Genomic DNA, 21389 nt, shown 5'->3' with positions numbered 1-21389 from the left:
GTGTCATGTCTTTTAAGTTACTTATACATTTGCTATTTATTTTAATTGCAGTAGCCACATTGTAGTTACATTTACCTACACTAATGTGACTTGTGTGACAGATTATGATGGAGCATTTGATGTCGTAATGCAGGTCCTTTAATTGTATGGGAACCAGAGTATAAAAGCAGCCAAAGCACAAAGCTAAATCCTTTCAGGTAAGGTCACGTGACTCAATTTGCAATATCGCATTTACATTTTAGCAGTGTTTTAGTATCGTGAAGCATGATTTCAGCATTAGTGAAGGAGCTAAAGTTTGCAGTAGTCAATCAGAGGGACTGGGAGAAGAGAAGGTGTCCCTTGCTAAACTCTGACTAGTCACCAAGTTTGCAGAGCAAAAACTGAATTTCATTTTCTGGATTTCAAATTAAATTGTAGCATAGAAATGGCACAATTTTATTTTCCTTGCTATGCAGTTGGGTGCACAGCCATTTTCACCCTGCAAAGAAACTTGACGTTTGCAAAAACTGACTTGGAGCCTAATTCAGACCTGATCGCAGCAACAAAAATTTTCTCTAATGGGCAAAACCATGTGCACTGCAGGGGGGGGGGGGGCAGATATAACATGTGCAGAGAGAGTTAGATTTGGGTGGTGTGTGTTCAAACTGAAATCTAAATTGCAGTGTAAAAATAAAGCAGCCAGTATTTACCCTGCACAGAAACAAAATAACCCACCCCAATCTAACTCTTTCTGCACATGTTATATCTGCCCCCACTGCAGTGCACATGCTTTGCCCATTAGAGAAAGATTTTGCTGCTGCGATCAGGTCTGAATTAGGCACTTGGTACAGATCATATCTTATCTTTTTTCAGTTACATATTAGCAAAGAAGCCGCACTTATATTACAGCTTTAAATACACAAGTGCAGGTGTAATAAAAAGAGCCCTTATATCCACTCACTCTCCTAAGTTTAGTCATAACTGAGTCTAGGCCTGATAAAAACTAATATGTTCAATACTGTATAATGAAAGTTATTTTTTTGTTACAGTAATGGAAGGTTTGTCATTGAAGTGACCTTTGCATCTTTACACAGTGCGTTTCTTGGGATATTTTTGCCTTCCCACAAACCAAGTTGCAATTTCTAATAAGCAGAGGTGTTTGGAAAGACCGGCCAGTAAAAGTGCACTAAGCAAGCCAACGCATTTCACAAATTAAGCCTGCTGTATGCTTAATATAGACACATAACATATGTCACAATGGGTACTGTATATGCGTGAAATATTGATGAGCAATATGTATGAAGCATCCTTGGTATTTCACGAATGACACATTAATATTCTACTTGTAATCTGCAAAATTCCGACATTGAACCATGTATTCATGTATTGTAATTATTTAATCAATTCATTTGCTGATTAGAACAATTTTGTAAAATTATAATAGAATTTCTTATTATTAAAATTGCTAGCAGATCTGCAAGGAAGCCATATAATAGAACAATGAAACATAATCAAATAAAACTAAATGTACCTACTGATTTTCATGTGGGTGTATGAAAAAAAAATGTATTCATGAAATATTATTTTGTTCAATGTACAGTATGGTTAGAGATGTCAGAATTAATGTTGGATGGTGGATGATTCTAAAATTGTACTTATAAACTGGGTGTCTCTATTTTTACTACTGTCCATTATGGGGATTTAGTCTGACTAAATACTTCCAATTTGTAGTTTACCAAAGTGGAACAACAGATAAAAGTATATATTTGTGCCTTGTCATTTAAACCCTGAATGTGTCTATCAGAACTTAAATGAGATAATTTATAATGTAACAGCCCCTTGGATGTACAGCACCAATGAAATGCTCCCAAATGATGCAGCATGGAAAGAATAGCAAAAGAGAGTATTATGGTCAAACAATTACAGCAGATATATTACACACACCCCACTCAAACCTAAAAACAAATTGAAGCCCAACACACATAAAGTCATAGGCAAACGCAGGGGGGGTTTCCGGTTGCACAGAAACCCCCCTTCTCTTGGCAAGTGCCTCATATTATGACAATAGCAATGGTATATAATACAGTTACAAGAGCTGCAGCCACATTATGCAGTTTAAGTGACAGAGCTTCTGCACATGCCGAATAGTAGCAGCTTCTCCTAGCAAGATTGCTGTGAGTGGATCCTCAGTCAGTGCACTGGACCAGAGAGTCGCTACTAGGAAGTAGAGACAGGGGCCTTATCATGAGGTGGGAGAATGTGTGCTTAGAAAGTGCAGTATTGCTTCTATTATGTTTTTATATTAATTTATTATGGTATATTTAACCTTTTCCTGACCACTTATTTATATTATTTAAATGTTGATACAGCCTATACTATAGACCATCTATAGTTAGAGACCACCTATAGTGTTAGATATTAATACTTTATTCTATACAGTATCCAATATATAAAAAGACCAATGTTTACATTAATGTCCAGGATCGTTACTAGGATCTTCTGCCACTCCCCCAGACTCCCACACTTGCTCTACTATTCCGCAGAGTGGGAGAGGAGATTGTAGACTTAATTTGGAAACAGCACTCTAGAGATCCTGCGTTTGCCACTGAAAGTGGATGCAAACAACTTGTCAAGTAACAAATATTAAATATAAAAAAATCATACCTCACATTAAAACTAGCTAAATAAGATGTAAAAACTGGATTAGGATGTATGGTAAACAAATAAATGCAAAGAAGTATTCAATATCTCCAGTAAGACCCGTAACCGTATATACCCTTAACTGCATAACTTGTCATTATCTCATGTGGGGGAGGGCTTTTGCCATCCTCACAGTGGTAAGAAATGTTCTATTCGCCATAGGGTAACATGTACTCTAAAATTTATAGTATACTTGATTACTTGCCCCTGTGGGCTTAGCTATTGACAGAACCCTTAGGGAACGGATGGTTACCCATAGAACTGCAATGAGAGCTGCCATTACCACAGGGCGACCAACCGGTACAGTAGCTCATTATTTTGCAGTAGTGGGACACAGTTTAGCAACATTGCACTATATAATTATAGATCATATTTCATATAATATCAAAGGTGGTGATAGATCATTAAAATAACTTAATGTGAGTCCCAATGGATTTTTAGGTAGCGGACAATTGCACCCAAGGATCTTAATGATCCGTTGGGGTTACGGGCGTTCAGATAATACTTTGACTAGCTGTATCTGTGGGGCGTTTTGTGATTTATATGCCTGATTTCTATGCCTCATTTAAATTTGTGTTGTAACTATAGAATGTGGCAATAAGATTGTATTTACTGCTGTTCTATGCCGAATGTTCTATCTTCCTTCAGCCTTCTGTGCGTTTTTATTGTTCATGGTTGCTGTGGTAATGGACGGACGATGACATCGTTACATGTGGGTATCAGCCTTCCAGTTTCCGAACGCTGCCAGCACACTTTGGGTGCCAGGATGTAAGGTCAGCTATTGTGTTTTATGTTTTGTATGCCTGAAGACAATTAATTAAATCATTGAAACATTGCAGAATAAACCTGCTGTCTGTGCTGTTTTTACATCGAGTGCTGCAGTGAAGCTAGCTATATATATATATACACAGAGGTTGAGTATCCCTTATCTAAAATTCAAAATCACACAATTTTTGGTCCCCTACTGAGATAATGACATATATATTATATATTCTGTGTATATATAGATATATTATATAGATATATACTATAATAAACACATATAAGTGTCATTATCTCAGTAGGGGAACCAAAAATGTGTGATTTAGATGTTGGATAAGGGATACTCAACCTGTATATAAAAAATAGTTTATGAGGAGACAATCAACTTTACTAGAACATGGACAGGTAAATAACATCAACACAATCTACTTTCTATGTAAAAGAGACAACTATATCAGGTTTGTCTCAATAACACAAAACTATCAGACAACATAAGCATATTCCTGCAACCATTACTGTATATCAGCAAACTAATATATCTTAAAGAGACACAAAACAAATCCTCAACATCATAAAGGAAAACACTTGGAAAGATTTGAACATTTGAGCCATAATAAATATCAAGTCATTATATAAAGCATCCTAAACCACAAGAGAAGATTAGCCATATGAAAAACTCTGGAAAAAGATGCAGAGCTAAATAAAGATCAACTAAATTTTATAAACACCAGCAAATACATCCTCAAACATAACTATTAAATCTTAAAAGACACCTACTACATACAAACATAAGGAACAGCCATGGGAACTAAATTTGGCCCAAGCAATGCTGAACTTAACATGATAAAAAAAATGATGTGTATAGAGATAAAACCAAACCACACATAGTTCTCTGGATATGCTACATAGAAGACATGAACTTTATTAGGGAGGAAAAATAATTAAAACTAATTTATCACATGCATAATCCGAAACAGAATTACCTTCAGATTCACGGCCAAACAAGCTTTACATTTTTAATTCTAACATTGTAGACTACATTGAGAATTCCCAAATTCACTTTAAAACATTTTTACAAGATAATGGACAGCAATAGCAATTGTTGAAGTAGCTGCTGCAAAGAAATATCACTCACCAACCAACTCAACCAATTAAATATCCTTAAAAGATACTGCAATAATAGAATCACATATCAATATTTACCCCATGTTATAACAGACATTTAATGAGAAAGGCTATACAGTTGTATCCTCATATATCTAGCCTCAATACACCATGCAGCACGAAATGCCTAGTGCGTGTGAGCCACCAGTTCCTCTGCCACTCTGCCAGTGCCAGGCATTCTTATTTGCCAAAATAGCATCTTAGTCAAAATGCAATGCGACTAGGACACACCAGGAGACTGTGCTGCTCAATTTGATATGTGAAACCTGTATATCTGTGTACGACTGAGTTTGTATAAAAAAGTCACCCAACATAAGCAGAATTGCACAGGACCTGGTGCGCAGAGGGGGGCTGTTTGGCGCAACTGCACCAAAAAAGTATATGGACACATCTGTATTTCACTCATATTGACTAATAAAATAATATACTGTAACAGGAGAAACTGACAGGTTGCACTTATTAACATGCAGTACAAAGCCGATACTACCACACCTACTAGTAGCACCCGCAAAATAGGATTAAATCGGATTTATAACACAACACAAAAAAGATAGGGATAAACAAAGTCCTCCAAAAAATTGTAACATTGTAAAAAGCATCCACTACAGTATATGGGTCTCTTTCTACCAGGCAAACCACATTTAATACACATTAACTCCAGTCTCACTCTACGCAAACAACGGCTCATTATATCTTTCTTCAAATGTAGTAAATAAATACTACTAGATAAGGGATACAGGGTTTGTAGCACCCACATCACCCTTCACACTAGCTAAGAGAACATGCTCACCTGTCACTGTATGAATGAAACCACCTCTAGCTTGGACCAGTGTGTAGTGGTGGGGTCCCAGAATTGTGGGATCATTGCAACTGACTTTAAAACATGTGTCACTATTGTACAGTTTAATGTTTTCTGGAGCATAGCATACAGTGAAATTTATCAAGTTTCAGCTCTAGAGTGTCTTTTGAACTGCACATGTGCAACTATTATAATCAGTTACTGTCATCATTCTGGAACAGATGAGTTGTGTCACTATGGGGGTAAATCAGACTGCATCACTGCAGTGGTAGCGATTGCAGTCTGAATTACATTATGAGCAGTGCGCGCGCGCGGCGGGCGCACTACACATGTGCAGCCAGTGAGATGCTATCAGCATCTCACTGGTGCGATCGCCTCTGCCTCATTGACAGGTAGAGGCGGTCGCGGGGCGGGAGAGGGTGTGCCAACAGCATTAGAACGCTGTTGGCGGGACGCAGTTCAGACAATGGAGGCATATCCAGAACGTTGGGGGGGCGGGCCGTGGCAGCTCCGTGACGTCACACGCAGCTGCTGTGACCCGAGACATGGCTAGTATCACCCTGCCAGCGCACAGGAGCTGCGCAGGCAGGGACCTACTCGTCAGGTAGAAAAACATTGCCGCCGTGCAATGCTTTTGTACCTGTGCGGGGGGGGGGGGGCTGACATGTGGGGCGGACTAGCCCTGTGCTGGGTGTCCCTCCACATGTCAGAGTAAATGATCGTAGAATTGCTAAATTTAGCACATCTACAATCAACTCTGAATTACCCCCTATATGACAGCAGTTCATTCCTCCAGCTTACGTTGGTAGCAATGGGCCTAAACATTTCCTCTTTCCACTTGCCAGGAAAGGCCCTGTAATTGCACTAGAGCAGTGGTTCTCAAACTCGGTCCTCAGGACCCCACACGGTTCACCCAGCAGCTGCACTGTGTATCACCAACTGTCACATTTTAAAAATCTACAGGTGACCTGCAAAACATGAACCGCGTGGGGTCCTGAGGACCGAGTTTGAGAATCTGTGCACTAGAATGTCATTTAAATATCCGTAATATAAACTGTAGCTTTTGCATGCGAGAAAAATAATAGTGTCTTGTGTGTTTCCACATTGTTGCTACTATATAGCCAAGAGCACAAATCTACGGGCGATGATGACTTCTACACAACTCAGTGGCATCGCTACATGTGGCTTAGGGGGCATAAATGGGCTGTAGCTGAGTTTAGCAAGAGCATGTTGAGGGCATATTGACAGCATTGCGGACTGCGCTGCCTTGTGGATATGCAGAGATCCATTTGTTTTCAGATGGATCTCTTGCATCAAGGATAGGGCTGGTGAAAGTTGCTTACAATCTATATTTACCGAACCACATAGGAACCTATACACCAGGAGTGGCAAACCAGTGCTTGAGAGCTACCAACAGTTCATGTTATCCAGATCACCTGTGAATCTGTAGAATGTGTTGGTTAGGAATGAATGAATGCTCCACATGTTTGAAGCTGTGACAGTAAAGCTGGGCATACACTATACAATTATCTGGCAGATAATCTGTGCACCAGCTAGGTGGTCTGGAAAGCGATTGGTAGATCTGGGATCTGGTCTCTAGGTGAACAGTAATTAGGTCGACAGTAACTAGGTCGACCACTTTTGGTCGACAGAAACTAGGTCGACAGGGTCTCTAGGTCGACATGGTCTAGGTCGACAGGTCGAAAGGTCGACATGAGTATTTCACACTTTTTTTAACTTTTTCATACTTAACGATCCACGTGGACTACGATTGGGAATAGTAACCTGTGCCGAGCGCAGCGGTAGCGGAGCGAGGCACATTGCCCGAAGCATGGCGAGCGAAGCGAGGGGACACGGTGCACTAACTGGGGTTCCCGGTCACTGTACAGAGAAAACGACACCAAACAAACATAAAAAACCCATGTCGACCTTTTGACCTGTTGACCTAGACCATGTCGACCTAGAGACCCTGTCGACCTAGTTACTGTCGACCAATAGTGGTTGACCTAGTTACTGTCAACCTAGTAACTATCTACCTTCCATACCACACCCGGTAGATCTTGAGAATCAGTTTGGCTATCCCTGACATACACATTAGACTAACTTTTATTTTGTTTTGTTTTGTTTTGTCAGAAGTCACTTGTGTGGTGGATAAACTTGGCATTCAAAAGAAACCCCCACTAACATAGGGAGAACAAAAGAACTCCACACAGATAGGGCCCTGGTTGGAATAAAGCCTATGACCCATGCGGTGTAATGCAGCAATATTTATCACTGCACTACCATGCTACCCCCAAATGTAGCCAATATTAGTAAAAATTAGTGCATTTCTGAAAAATAGTCAAAAAAAGTCTCAGAAAATGTAGTGTGTACTGTTGACGCACTGCTTTGTAGAACAATACATTATGGAGAAAAATAAGTGTAGTACAGTATATCGCGCGCAGGAATTATATGGGTTACTAATATGAAAGCAGCAGTTGAAAAAACTCCATTAACACGGTCTGCGTGCACTTAAACTGTCACATAAATTTGGCATATTAACACAAAGCCCCAGTGATTGGAAACGCATTCCTTTCCTCCCCAAATAAAACAGATCTTTCAAGACATTTATGTAAAATAGAATGTGACAATTATAGACATCTGTGACACTGTAATGACAGCTTCACGTGAGATATGTCACAGTTTGTGAGCACAGATGTCTGGAAGAGGTTACAGAATACCAAACAGCAGACAGGTTTCAGCACACAGATAAAGGAAACATTTGTATTTTCCAGAGATAGAATTTCATCTAAAAGAGTAGATAAACAATTCAGCCGTACCTACAGAAAGTAAACGTTACGTTTGTTAAAAGCAGTGACTATATTACTATACAAGTTTAAACTCCTTTACTGGCAAACCGTTTTCACTGGTAATTATATGTGTCAGGTGATTGTCTAATTGTAACGTTACTGCGCTCTGTCACTTGATAAAAGGCACCAAGGATGCAGCCTCATGGCCATTAGTTGAGTCTGACAATATATCAAGTAGAAAATGCAAATACTGCATGAAGCTTGAGGATGCCTTATCTTTACCATTGTATGTGCCAAGCGCTGAAAAAGACATTTAGATGTATCCCTCACTGTGATAATCCAGATGCATCAGGAGTCTGAATCATAGAAGAGGAAACTTTATATAACTATTAGAGCTTTATGTAGGAAGAATCTTTTTATCCCCAGTGGCTTATCTGAAACTTAAAGTTAGGTATATGTTCATTTGTTAATATAAACTTTCAGCCAGCATGGATTTGGAGTTCTGGACCTTAGTATAACTACCAAGGTGAGCTTTTGCATGCTCTTCGCCCCTCTCTCCCACTAATTTCCAAATTTAATTAACATGAACAGAATTAAATTATTGCAGGTGGGTTTTTTGCAAGGTAGACAGTCTATGTTAGCAGGTAGCAGAGGTTGATCAATTCTTTGAGGGTCACTGGGTACTTAAGAATGGGGGTCCCTAAAGAGCAACATTTGGGGATTAGGTCATCGTGCACAAGCTTTTGAAGCGTACATGAAAAGGGAGAATTAACTCTCATTAGCCCCCCATCTCATGTTACGCAACGCATGGGGGGGGGGGATTGATTCCTTCCCCAGCTGCACATACATACAGCCACACATACACATGCATACAGTCACACATACATACAGTCAATTAGTCTCACACTAACATTCAATCACACACCTATACACATGCATATACATACTGCCACAGTCATACACTTATACAGTAACACACATATACAGTCATACATATCTATGCACACATACATACAGTCATACACCTATACACATACATTACATATATACAGTCACACATATACACATACAGTCACAAATAATCCCCCCTTAATCCATCTCTGGCAGGTGGATAGCAGTTGGGATGACAGTACAGTATATCAGCCACATCATTTTCTTCTCACAAGTAAATAAGCAAGTAATACCCCTTTTGGACCGCCAGCAATAACCCGGGTTATTGCATATGAGCACGCAGCTTGCTGTGCAGTCTGATAGGGTCACGTGGAAATAATCTAGGTCGAGTGACTCGGTATTTCAACTCAAGTAGCAACCAGGGTTTAACACTGTGGTATGGTGTGAATGGGTTAGCTGCTTCGATGCGACCAGGCACCTGTTCACACTATGGAAGAGTCGGCGCTTGGAGATGACATCCGCACATAACACAGTGACTTCATCAACCAGGCAATATGCCAGTTCAGGGCCACCAGTCTGAAAGGGGTCTCAGCCGGGTCACACCTGTGATGTACCCTTGTACAAATCCCAGGTGCGACCTGGCAAATGCGTTCTGGAAGCGGTAACATTTGTAGGAAATGACAAATGAGTGCCAAGGAGTGTGAGTACATTGAAGACCATTGTGTTCCAAGGTTCTACTGATCTGCAATTGTTATTACAGCTCCTGAGACAATGTCACTGATGTGGACCCCCATGCTTAGTGTCTGCATCTTCTGAGCCAATGTCACTACTGTGGCACCCTTTGCTTAGTGTCGGGATTTTCTGAGCCAACGTCACTGTTGTGGCACCTTCTGCTTAGTGTTTGGATTTCCTGAGCCAATGTCACTGCTGTGGCACCCTCTGCTAAGTGTCTGGACCTCCTGAGCTAACATCACTGTTGTGGCACCCTCTGCTGAGTGTCTGGATCTCCTGAGCCAACATCACTGCTGTGGCATCCTCTGTTTAGTGTCTGGATCTCCTGAGCCAACGTCACTGCTTTGGCACCCTCTGTTAGTTTCAGGATCCATCCCCTGGGCTATAGATGGGGCTGAAAGAAGTTTTTAATGAAGCTGCTACTGAGGCTAAATGGATAACCAGAGAAGGTGAAAACAATTCAGCGCTAGGAACTAGTTAAGTGTATAATAGAAAATTTATTAAGAACATATGTCATCAATTTCATGCATATTGATATATAATTACTGTTGCAACAGATATTAAAAAAATATATTAAAGGTACCACAATTAAAAAATAGGGCCAAAATCAACACTGCTAAGTTTTGAAAAAAATTCTTGAAATGCTGGGTATATTGCAAGAAGCCTTATCCTAGGGAGATTTTTGTGCGGTGTTACCAGTTCACTGTAGTGAGTCCTCCAATAGGTTAGCACTCCGTGGAAAAGGAGATCCTCTCACTTGTTTTAGTTGTCCCGTGCTGGTACTAGTAAGGGAATTGAACCATAGCAAGGTCCTGATGTTGTTGTCTTCCCAAAAGTTGTCCCATAGGGATCACCGTTCCCAATAATCGGATGGCAGGCGAATCTTGTAGTTTGAAAGTCCCAGTCTTATCACCAATGCGTTTCACTGCTGGCGCAGCCTTTTTTTTTTTTTAGCACCGTGAAAAAGCTGCGCCAGCAGTGAAACGCGTTGGTGATAAGACTGGGACTTTCAAACTACAAGATTCGCCTGCCATCCGATTATTGGGAACGGTGATCCCTATGGGACAACTTTTGGGAAGACAACAACATCAGGACCTTGCTATGGTTCAATTCCCTTACTAGTACCAGCACGGGACAACTAAAACAAGTGAGAGGATCTCCTTTTCCACGGAGTGCTAACCGATTGGAGGACTCACTACAGTGAACTGGTAACACCGCACAAAAATCTCCCTAGGATAAGGCTTCTTGCAATATACCCAGCATTTCAAGAATTTTTTTCAAAACTTAGCAGTGTTGATTTTGGCCCTATTTTTTAATTGTGGTACCTTTAATATATTTTTTTAATATCTGTTGCAACAGTAATTATATATCAATATGCATGAAATTGATGACATATGTTCTTAATAAATTTTCTATTATACACTTAACTAGTTCCTAGCGCTGAATTGTTTTCACCTTCTCTGTTTCCACTTGAGGGTCTAACTAGCCCTTCCATTCAGCAGCTTGAGGATCTACAACACCTGTCAGCGCCATCCTACCTTGGTAGTTTTTTCATAAATGGATAACCAATCTGGAACTGGAAAGGACAAAGACTGAGCTGGAGCCGGTGATGCTTGGGATCAAACTGGAACAGGATTGGACTGGAACTAGACCAGAAATGGAGTTGGCAGGAATCAGGATTGGCACCAGAGAGAGCTGGAACTGGATGACGGCTGGAACCGGGTTGAGGCTGGAACTGGATCACGGCTCAAACCTGATTTGCTCTGAACAAGAATGGAACAAGACTTGTTCTGAACAGGAAGGGAACTGTTTGCACTGGATGCTGGCTAGGACCTGCGGTTCTATGACTGGACACCGGGCTGGTCAGTAGAAGCTATTGCATAACACTGTTCATTACCTGAGACATAAAGTTGCTGGCAATGCATCGAAAAGCAGTAGAAAAATATGGTCCCGTTCTTATTGCTCACTATAAACTTGCATTCTGCAAAGTTAATTTTGTCATTTTTCTTATCAAGGATATTGATGGTGATTAAGCTATTTCCAAGGTCTGGTACAAATAAAACTTCTTCAATATTTATGACTACAGTTTTGCCTTTGATGTTTGGGTTCACTGCAATTGTCCTGACTTTAGATGATGTGAGGACTTTGTCCCTGATTCCTCTAACTTTCATGGATTCACATTCACTCATTGACATGAACCATTATTCATTGCAGCTAAAATGTCTAGTGAACCCGAACCCACATACTAGCTACTATGTTCAAAACTGACTCACTTTTATTACAAAGATTTTTCTGTGTATCACTTTGGTCTTTTAGTCAGCAATCTGAAGCCTTGTGCCATTCTTTGTAGCAAATAAAGCCTTTTATTCTTCAGTCTTTTAAACTTAGTGTCCTTAGTATATAAGGCAGATGTTCCACCAATATTGTCTACAGATATCCGTTCGTGGAATTGTAGCAGCTTTGTCCTTATGGTATCAGTAGTTAATGCAGTTGTAATTGATTCCAATGTCAGTGCCAGAAAATGTAATTCTAGGGTCAGGTTTTGCAACATTGCCATAGCGCCTCTTCATCGTCTACCTTAACTTTAATGGACGTCAATTGCTAGGTGAATGACAACATCTTATCAATGTATTCCTTCATGTTTATTCTCCTCATGAGAGCCTTATCTTTATAAGCTGTTTGTAGGGCTACCCACATGTCCTTTGTAGACTACTTCACATTGATAATAGAATATGCTTGCTGTTCTACAGCTAAGTCAATGGTTCCATTGGCTCTATCCACCTCTTTTGGGATTTGGCCTGTCTGTTGGATCAATCGTGACCTTCCACAGCTTCTCAAGCTTTAACTGCATATCCATAGCAAATATCCAAGTACAGTAGTTCTCTTAGCTTTTCAATTGTATGAAGATCATACTTGTGCTTGGAGTATACATTTTAACTTCAGTAGTGCATAGCAGATGTGAACAGGGAGGTTAGTCAACACAATTCCAAACCAGAGTAGGTTTTATTGAAGATAATAGGATACAGGTGATAGAAGATAAACAGCTGCAACATAAGCAGGTATCAATCTCTCCTAGGATAAGCACTGTACAGCCATGCAGCACTGTTACAGACTTGGGCATATGCAGACCCTTGTATAGAGCCAAGTAAACAACATGCACCTGTCTCATCAGCCTGACCTTTAAGTCTGTTGACATGTGATATTATTGTGGCTGATGAGTCATGCACGATAACACATACATGTAATCTGGGGTGTAGCCTGAACTATGTGAGTCCCATAGCAACATTTTGGAGGGGCCCCTGTCCCAAAGCTTCTAGAGATGCCTTTCCACAGCAGTTCATTTCTTACCCTGTAATAATGTCCTGGTTAATTTTCTGAACCACAGTAGTGTCTTAGTTAATTGTATGCCCCATAGTGGGGTAAAAATGTACAGTACATAAAACATGTAACTTTGACAGGGAATGTGGGCCCTTCCCAGTTCTAGGCCCCATAGCAGCTGCACTCCCTGCACCTATAGTAACTACACCCTTGAATGTGATGTTATTGTAGTTGAGTCATGCACAATAACATAATAAGATACAGCTTGTAGTGTTTAACCTTTTAACTTCATGTCAACAAATCTTTGATTCTAGATAAAAGTTATTAATTCAAGAAAAAAGTAAGATATAAGATCTAGAATTCATTCTTTATATTTTATACAGAATAATAGAACATTTTTCTCCACTATTACCTAATTAAAGGTGAGACACCTCCAATGTTTGTTCTGTACATTATTTGCATTTTTAATTGCTATGACCTTTATTTTATGTCACCTTTTGTTTTTGCATTTGTTCTTCACAAATAACAAAGATGTTTACTTGTTCCTTCCCTTTACATCATACCTTATTACCAGATGATTGAGCAAAGGATTTAAATCATTTTCTATATTACAGCAATTAGAATTTCTTTGAAATAAACACAGCAGTTTAGAAGTCAATCTAACAATCAAAGTTTTATTTACTTTACACATAAAGGTTTCATTTACGCTCTGATATCAATTCTTCTATACAGTATAACAGTGCCACAGGGCCGACATTGTGATGTGGGGGTGGGGGGCGGACCGCAATGATGAGATGTAGCATGAATTGCCTCATCAGCTGCCTGGACTGCCCACTTCACCAGGGAAGACTTGACCACTCTTACGGGGTGTGTGAGAGAGTCACCCGAGATACAGAAGTCTCCCTGACATTTGGGGGAGTAGGCACGTATGCTTATGTATTGTCCACGACAGTCCGGTGTTCCACAGCGATATGTAGATGCCTGCACAACTTACCACCTGCATGATCATGAAACGCTTGCTCTCTGAGAGTGGTGAGCTCTGCTTCATGTAGGCTGAAGCATGTGGGCACAACCTTTGGTTTTACAGTGGTGGCTCCAGAGATGAGGCTGCAGTGCAGTCCAAAATTCAAATAGGGGAACCATACCAACAGCCAGTAAGTCCCGGCCAATGATGTTTGGCAGTGTTGGCGGTGGCAGGTGGTGTGGCTCCTCTATTTGAATTTTGGACATTGTTGCCGCCCCACCTCTGGAGCCACCATTGCATTATAAATTAACCTAATCTTTAAGGGATTTTGCATCTCAAAGCACCTGGTAAGGAGTACCACACACTCATCATCAGCATATGTAGTAGTCTGCAAGAGGCAGGCATGGGTGTGATTCCAGCAAATCTACCTGTAATTTTAAAGCATAGGTTCTCAAACTCAGTCCTCAGGACCCCACACGGTGCATGTGTAGAGATGTGCCCTGTGGGCACATCAGAGGCGCTGGGTGTGCGTCGGCGGGTGTCTGGTGCAGGGATCAGATGTTTCCCTGCACCAGGCTGGCGGCGGGTAGCGGCGCGGCGGCGCTTTGAACTTGGCGCCGCTTGGGCCGCCAATGAGAAGCGCCGCCGGCGTCTTTTCAAACCCGGTGCTGTCCGCGAGCCAATCTGGGCTCGCGGGGCGCCGGCCAATCGGAAGCGGGTGCGGCGAGCCAATCGGCGCTCGCCGCGTCACAGGCCCCGCCCCCGGCATCTGACGTCAGACGCCGGGCGGGAGCCAGGAGAAGAGACCGCGCGCGGGAGCGCGAAGGGAAGAGACGCCTCGCGGGAGCCGACGACGGAGGGCGAGCGGAAGAGCGCCGAAGAGCTCGGGTGGCCGCAGTAGAGGCCTGAAGACCCCAGGCTCCAGGAAGAAGATGTCCAGCGGCGGCTGGACGCGGCGAGGAGACGGCGGCGCCACTGGCCAGGACGGGCCAGCGGCAGAAGAGCACATCCAGGCCGAGAAGCGCTGCAGTGGTGGGAAGCAATTGAGCTGTGCCGTTCCCCACTGCAGCCTTCTCCACCGCAGGTAGGCCCTTCTAAGGTGCCCCCCCTTCTCTCCTCCCTAGACCACCGGGTGTTCGGGCATTAGGCCCGTGGGCACAGTCAGGCCCTCCCGGCCTGTGGGCACGTAGTCGGGCCCTCCCGACCCGTGGGCACATAGTCGGGCCTCCTGGCCCGTGGGGGCATTTAGTCGGGCCCTCCTGGCCCGTGGGCACGTTTAGGCGGGCCCTCCAGGCCCGTCGGCCACGTGTAGTCGGGGGACCCCCCGGCCCGTGGCCCAGATAGGCAGGCACTAGGCCTGGGGGCACAGTTTGGGCACTAGGCCCGTAAGGATAGTCAGGCCACCGGCCTGTGGCACCGGTTAGGCGGGCATTAGGCCCGAGGGGCACATCAAGCAATAGGCCTGTGGGACATTAGAGGGCATTAGGCCCTAGTGTACTTTGGCCGAATAGGGTAACATAAGGTGACCCTGGGCACCAGGCCCAGGTCACCCACGAGTGACGAGTTAGGCGGGCACTAGGCCCGTGGGTGAAGTCAGGCCCACGGCCTGTGCGCAGTCAGGGGGCGCCAGGCCCAGTGAAGAAGTGTTTCCCCCGAGGTGAATAGAGGTGGCACTGGGCACTAGGTCCAGGCCACCCTAAGGTGATTAGGTATACAGGCTCGCTTGGCCTGAGGCCCACATAAGGGAAGGTACAGGAGGTGGGTAGGCTGTGTGGCGCCCACCCCCCAGAGTGCAGGTAGGGATCTAAAGGAATCGCACCGTTTGATGTACTCTGATATGTGTGTTGTTACCGTGCAGGGCAAAGTGTTGTTTAGAGTTTGTGCATAGTTTGTGTTGCACCACCCACACTTGAGCCAGTTTGAGGGCTTTGTTTATGTAGTTAGTGTAGCGGATGCACACTAGGTTAGAGTGAGGCCCTGCACGGCTGTTTCTCTCTTTGCCTCCTTACAGGGACCTGTAAGTGGAGAATATCGGAGTACAAGACGTAGGACGGTGAGTAACATCGGTCTGTGTGTTCCTTCTGTGTGTGTCCCTATCTGTCTCCCTTCCTTCAGGGCGAACGGTGAGCCTTGCACGTCGGTGCAAGGTAGAATTTCCACCTGGTGCGAGAGTGCCAATAGGTGAAATTCGGGCTCTGAGGCGGACGCCTGGGATGACCCTCACCTAGCCCGAAAGCACTATTTTTCTCGGGGTCGGAGGGCGTTTCGGTCCACAGTTAGGAGGACGGCACTCAGCAATCTCCTTCCTCCTAGGTCGTCGTGTCCGGGTCCGACGGAAGATTTGCCAGGTCCGTTGAAGGTTCCGGTACCTGAAGGTGAGAGAGAGCGGCGCCTGGTGAGTACCGAAAATACACCTGCACGGCAGCAGGCACCACCACACGCACCGCCGCACCTCTTACACATGTTTTGCAGTTCTCCTCACAGGATTACAAGTGAAATAATTAGCTCCACATGTGGACCATTTAAAATGTGTCAGTGAGTAATTAATACACCCGTGCACCTGCTGGGTTACCTGCAAAACATGCACTGTGTGGGGTTCTGAGGACCGAGTTTGAGAACCTATGTTTTAAAGCATCAATAAGTTAAAAGGCAAAACCGGACATCTGTTCTAACAGTACTTACCTTCGGGATGTCCGCATCCCTTTTTTTCCCCCTCGGTGGCTGGGACAGTTCATCTGAAGTGCTTTCTAACAATTGCCCATGAAGACAGCAAATATAACATAAACGGAGATGTATCAAACAGAAGACAAATGGAGATGTACATAGCACCTAATCCACTTCTGTATGCCTTCCATAAAATGATAGCAAGAACCTGATTGGTTGCTGTGGCCAACTTCTCTTTAGAAGGTTTGATACAATCCCCCTTAGTTAATGAAATTAAGCTTATCCCGATTTAATGTGCTTTTGATCTCCTTACCAACATCTTTGAAGATCCTGTGGGAGAATTATCAATCCTTCTAAAGGGGACAAAGCTGTTGCCCATAGTAAAAATCAGATTCTAGCTACCATTTATCTAGTACATTCTATAAAATGATAGATAGAAGCTTTGAGGAAGGATTCAGACATCTGCCCCCTAGACCCCTATTGGCGGTGCTGGCCATAGTTCTACAGCTAGATGCTACGCTGAAAGCTCTTCGTATTTATGTATTTATTTATTAGCAGTTTCTTATATAGGGCAGCATATTCCGTTGCTGAAAATTCCCCTCATACCTATATGTTATGCTTATGTTATACTGTACCTCTGTCCTTGTCGTGATTGAGCATATCCTTATTATACTTTAATGTGTTGTGTGGAAAGCAGGAAAAAACATTAGCTGTAGTTTATATCTATACTGTAGGTATTTCTTTTCCCATCTCCACTCAGAGCACGACTAGAGCAGACAGGAGTAATGTCAGATAAATTAATCTAGGACCAGATATAAGGATTCAATGAGAAAGCTAATTCATATATTACAGAGATTTCATCTTTTTTTCATACCTCCAATCATTGTAAATTAGATGTGAAGGCTGCAGATAAACGTTTTCTGTGAACTACCGTAATAAAGGAATTTCTTTGAATGTTAAGCAGTCTTCATTGTACTTGTATCTGTAACCCCTTGTTTGCCAGGTGGGTACCATCGGTATAGTGACTCAATCAGAGGTGCTTTAACCACTTAACTGTCAATTTTTTATATATATTTTTCTTCTTTTCAAAAAAAGGCTCAGAAATTGTCAATTTTTTAACTGAGTGAATCAGATGTAGAAAGTGTATTTAGCCTTATCCAAGATGATTTTAGTTTATCAAAAAAAATATTTTTATATTTGTAAAAAATAAGATCCCCCCCCAAACATTGGACCATCAGTCAGCACCATCGGGAACATCGGCACATTGGAACCATCATGACCATTGCTACTTTCATCTTGACAGCCGGGACAGCCACCAGGTATACGGGGGGGGGGGGCTTTGGGAGGGTTCATTTACTCTTCCCCAGCGGCTGCTATTATCTGCAGCCGCTGGAGGTGGGTCCTGCCGTGTTGACCGATCAGCAGTAATCGGCACACAGCAAACACTGGGGGTGGGTGCAGGGAGGCACCTTCCGGTCCCTTTGAGAGGCAGTTTCCCTTCCCTGAAGTTGTACACGCTGTCTAAATGACTGGTCTCACCAGGTCAGATAAAGCACTTGCTGGTTTTGTTGCATCTGATGCAACCATGTCAGGGAAGTGGGTAAGAGAGGAGAGGGCCCATGTGCAGGCTCCGAACAGGTCCCCTACTCTCCGGCGGTGCAGTAGACTCTGGCATTGCGCATGCGCAAGTCATCCGGGAACATGGCATCTGCACAGCGTTCCCGTGGACCAGGGCCGTAACTACGTGTGTGCCAAGTGGGATTGGCACACAGCGCAGTTGCCCTGAGGGCGCACGGCCAGCGGCATGTAATGAGTCAAATTGACTCATTACATGCCGCCTCTGCTGTGTGCGCCGTGCGCCGCGCTGTGGAGGGAGAAGAGGACCAGCGCCGGGCAGCGGAGAAGGAGGAGGAGGGAGGGGGAGCAGGGAGCCGCAGCAGCGCTATGTCATTGGTAGTAAGCGCCGCTGCAGCATCACCGTCTGCCGCAATGTGTAAAAAGGGGGATGGCTGCCGCAATGTGTAAAAAGGGGGATGGCTGCCGCAATGTGTAAAAAGGGGGACTGGCTGTAAAAAGGGGGACTGGCTGCCGCAATGTGTAAAAAGGGGGACTGGCTGCCGCAATGTGTAAAAAGGGGGACTGGCTGTAAAAAGGGGGACTGGCTGCCGCAATGTGTAAAAAGGGGGCCTGGCTGCCGCAATGTGTAAAAAGGGGGACTGGCTGCCGCAATGTGTAAAAAGGGGGCCTGGCTGCCGCAATGTGTAAAAAGGGGGACTGGCTGCCGCAATGTGTAAAAAGGGGGCCTGGCTGCCGCAATGTGTAAAGAGGGGGCCTGGCTGCCGCAATGTGTAAAGAGGGGGCCTGGCTGCCGCAATGTGTAAAAAGCGGGCCTGGCTGCCGTAATGTGTAAAAAGGGGGACTGGCTGCCGCAATGTGTAAAGAGGGGGCCTGGCTGCCGCAATGTGTAAAAAGGGGGACTGGCTGCCGCAATGTGTAAAAAGGGGGCCTGGCTGCCGCAATGTGTAAAAAGGGGGACTGTCTGCTGTAATGTGTAAAAAGGGGGACGCTGTCTGCTGTAATGTATAAAAGGGGCTCTACCTGGTGTAGTGGCGCTACTGTGCAGCATAATTTGAATAATGTAGACTACTGTGCACTGTAGTATGAATTGCTATTATTTTGTGGCCACGCCCCTTCCCCGTGAAGCCACGCCTCTATAAATTTTTCGCGCGCCTACGGCGCGCACTGCCACTATCTTACATGGTGGGGGGGCGCCACTGTCGTTTCTTGCACACAGCGCTAAAATGCCTAGTTACGGCATTGCCGTGGACATCTCTATTGCGAATGCACAAATCGCCAAAAAGTGGCCGCTGCGGCCATTTTTCCAGTGATATTTGCAGCTCTGCAGCCAGCGTCGGGCCGACAGAGTGGTAAGTATAATTAAATGGGTGCAGTGTGTGGGCCGCCCTATTACAGATACACCAGTGGTCTCAATGACACCCGCATCAGGAACATGTTTGGCTCATCCACTCGGCATTAGCTTAGATTCTCTCCTATCTTGCTATTGTGGGTGTATCACAGAAAATGTGGTGCAGCTGCTGCAGATCTATCCGATATCTGGGTCTCCATGTATATGAATAGTGACCACAGCAGATATCGGAGATACCTGTTGCAACACTATTGTTTCAACGATGTTTATGGAGTTGCGATGTGGCATCAAGCTGTGGAAAGCACAACTTTCCAGAGCATGTGCCCATTAGCTAATTCGTAGCAATTGCTACAGAAGCCTACATGCTTCATTTCACAAACCTATGGTCTAGGGGGGTTATTCAGACCTGATCGCTCCTCTGCGAATTTACAGAGGTCTGCGATCAGATAGCCACCACCCAGAGTGAAAGCCTGCCCCGTGCAAATCTGCGTACGCCTTGCGAAAATCTCTGCATTTGCCGGTCAGCTGCAAATCCATTCGCAACTCACTCACCATCTAATGATTTTTCCAGTCTGTGTGTAGCCCAGGACCTACTCCTACAGTGCGATAGAAACAGGCTGATCGGGGCCGGAGTAGCCATGCAGCATTGTCTACTAGTATTTCAGCCTGAAGTCAGAAAGTAAGCATGCTGATTGGTGGATGGCTGTGTAACACCCGGCATTGGCAGGTGTCTAAGTGGTTGGAAGAGTTATCACAGGTGTTCGGTGGCTAGACCATTTTCCTAAGATGTTTTTTCCCCATACATTGTTCATTTTACCTTTCTCAGAGGGGTAGGATAGATTGAAACGCAACAGTAATGTACTGACAACAATCTCCGACAGGACGTTTCTTTTATTGAGCCACAAAGAACTCTGGATTAAAGATGGTAATTAGTTACTTGGCAAAATTGGACAATCACAAAAATAATGATGAATTTAAGAAGACAAGAAAATTACCTTTGACTACAGCTCACAATACACTGGAACATTAAATATTTTAATGGGTCAATAAATCTAATCACAGATACATACATATTCCAAGAAAAGAAAACAATAATGTAGACCATGAAGAAAGTGATTAAGAATACTGTTTCGATGGCAATTAGTACTTTTCTAAATCTCTCTGATAAGAATGTCTTCACGGGCAATTTTACATTGGAGCTTTTAGTTCTGACAGTGTCACAGTATTATAATGTAGCTGTTCTTGCTGCACAAGAGATGGGGATCCTACAGTGCCACAATGTTGCAATGGGGGGTAACGGCACTTATGAAGCAACATTAATCCTGGGTTTTATTAGCAGAAATGTCACTGTTCTTTAGTATTGTAAAAATAATGTAAATAGTGAAGGTATCTTGGGATATCTAGCAATGCAACTTTCTCTATAGTAATTATTCCTGTAACAAATAATTCAGTTTTTACTCTTTAAAGCAACTCAATGTTTCTCTCACATTCCTCTCACAAGTAATATCTCTGTCCTGGTAACTGTGTTCAAGCAGGGACTACTCTGTGGGATTACTATTAAGTGGGATTTCTATTAAGGGCCTGGTAGCACCCCTTCTCTCCATATGGTCGTGATCAGTATGTGTGTGACAAATGGACAATTGGGTCTAGCACTCCGCAGTCCACACCATGGTCTTTATGTACTCACTCTGAACCTCACAG

The 21389-nt window shown here is 43.6% G+C and overlaps 1 long non-coding RNA gene across 4 annotated transcripts in view; it reads left to right on the top strand.

Annotated features, from left to right (window-relative positions):
• The window catches only part of LOC134910506 (uncharacterized), a 208182-nt gene that overhangs the window by 33087 nt on the left and 153706 nt on the right, over nucleotides 1–21389 (top strand). For 3 of the 4 annotated variants that reach the window (XR_010176220.1, XR_010176217.1, XR_010176218.1), the window contains 2 exons: nucleotides 52–197; nucleotides 3328–3452. This is a non-coding gene — a long non-coding RNA (uncharacterized LOC134910506). Of the gene's footprint in view, nucleotides 1–51; nucleotides 198–3327; nucleotides 3453–9844; nucleotides 10263–21389 lie in introns of those variants that run through there. The other variant, XR_010176219.1, reaches the window with a different exon arrangement.

Source organism: Pseudophryne corroboree, chromosome 4 (genome assembly GCF_028390025.1).
Source record: "Pseudophryne corroboree isolate aPseCor3 chromosome 4, aPseCor3.hap2, whole genome shotgun sequence".
Lineage (NCBI taxonomy): Eukaryota > Metazoa > Chordata > Amphibia > Anura > Myobatrachidae > Pseudophryne > Pseudophryne corroboree.
The sequence above is the reverse complement of the archived record's forward strand: the minus strand, read 5'-3'. Positions and strand labels throughout refer to the sequence as shown.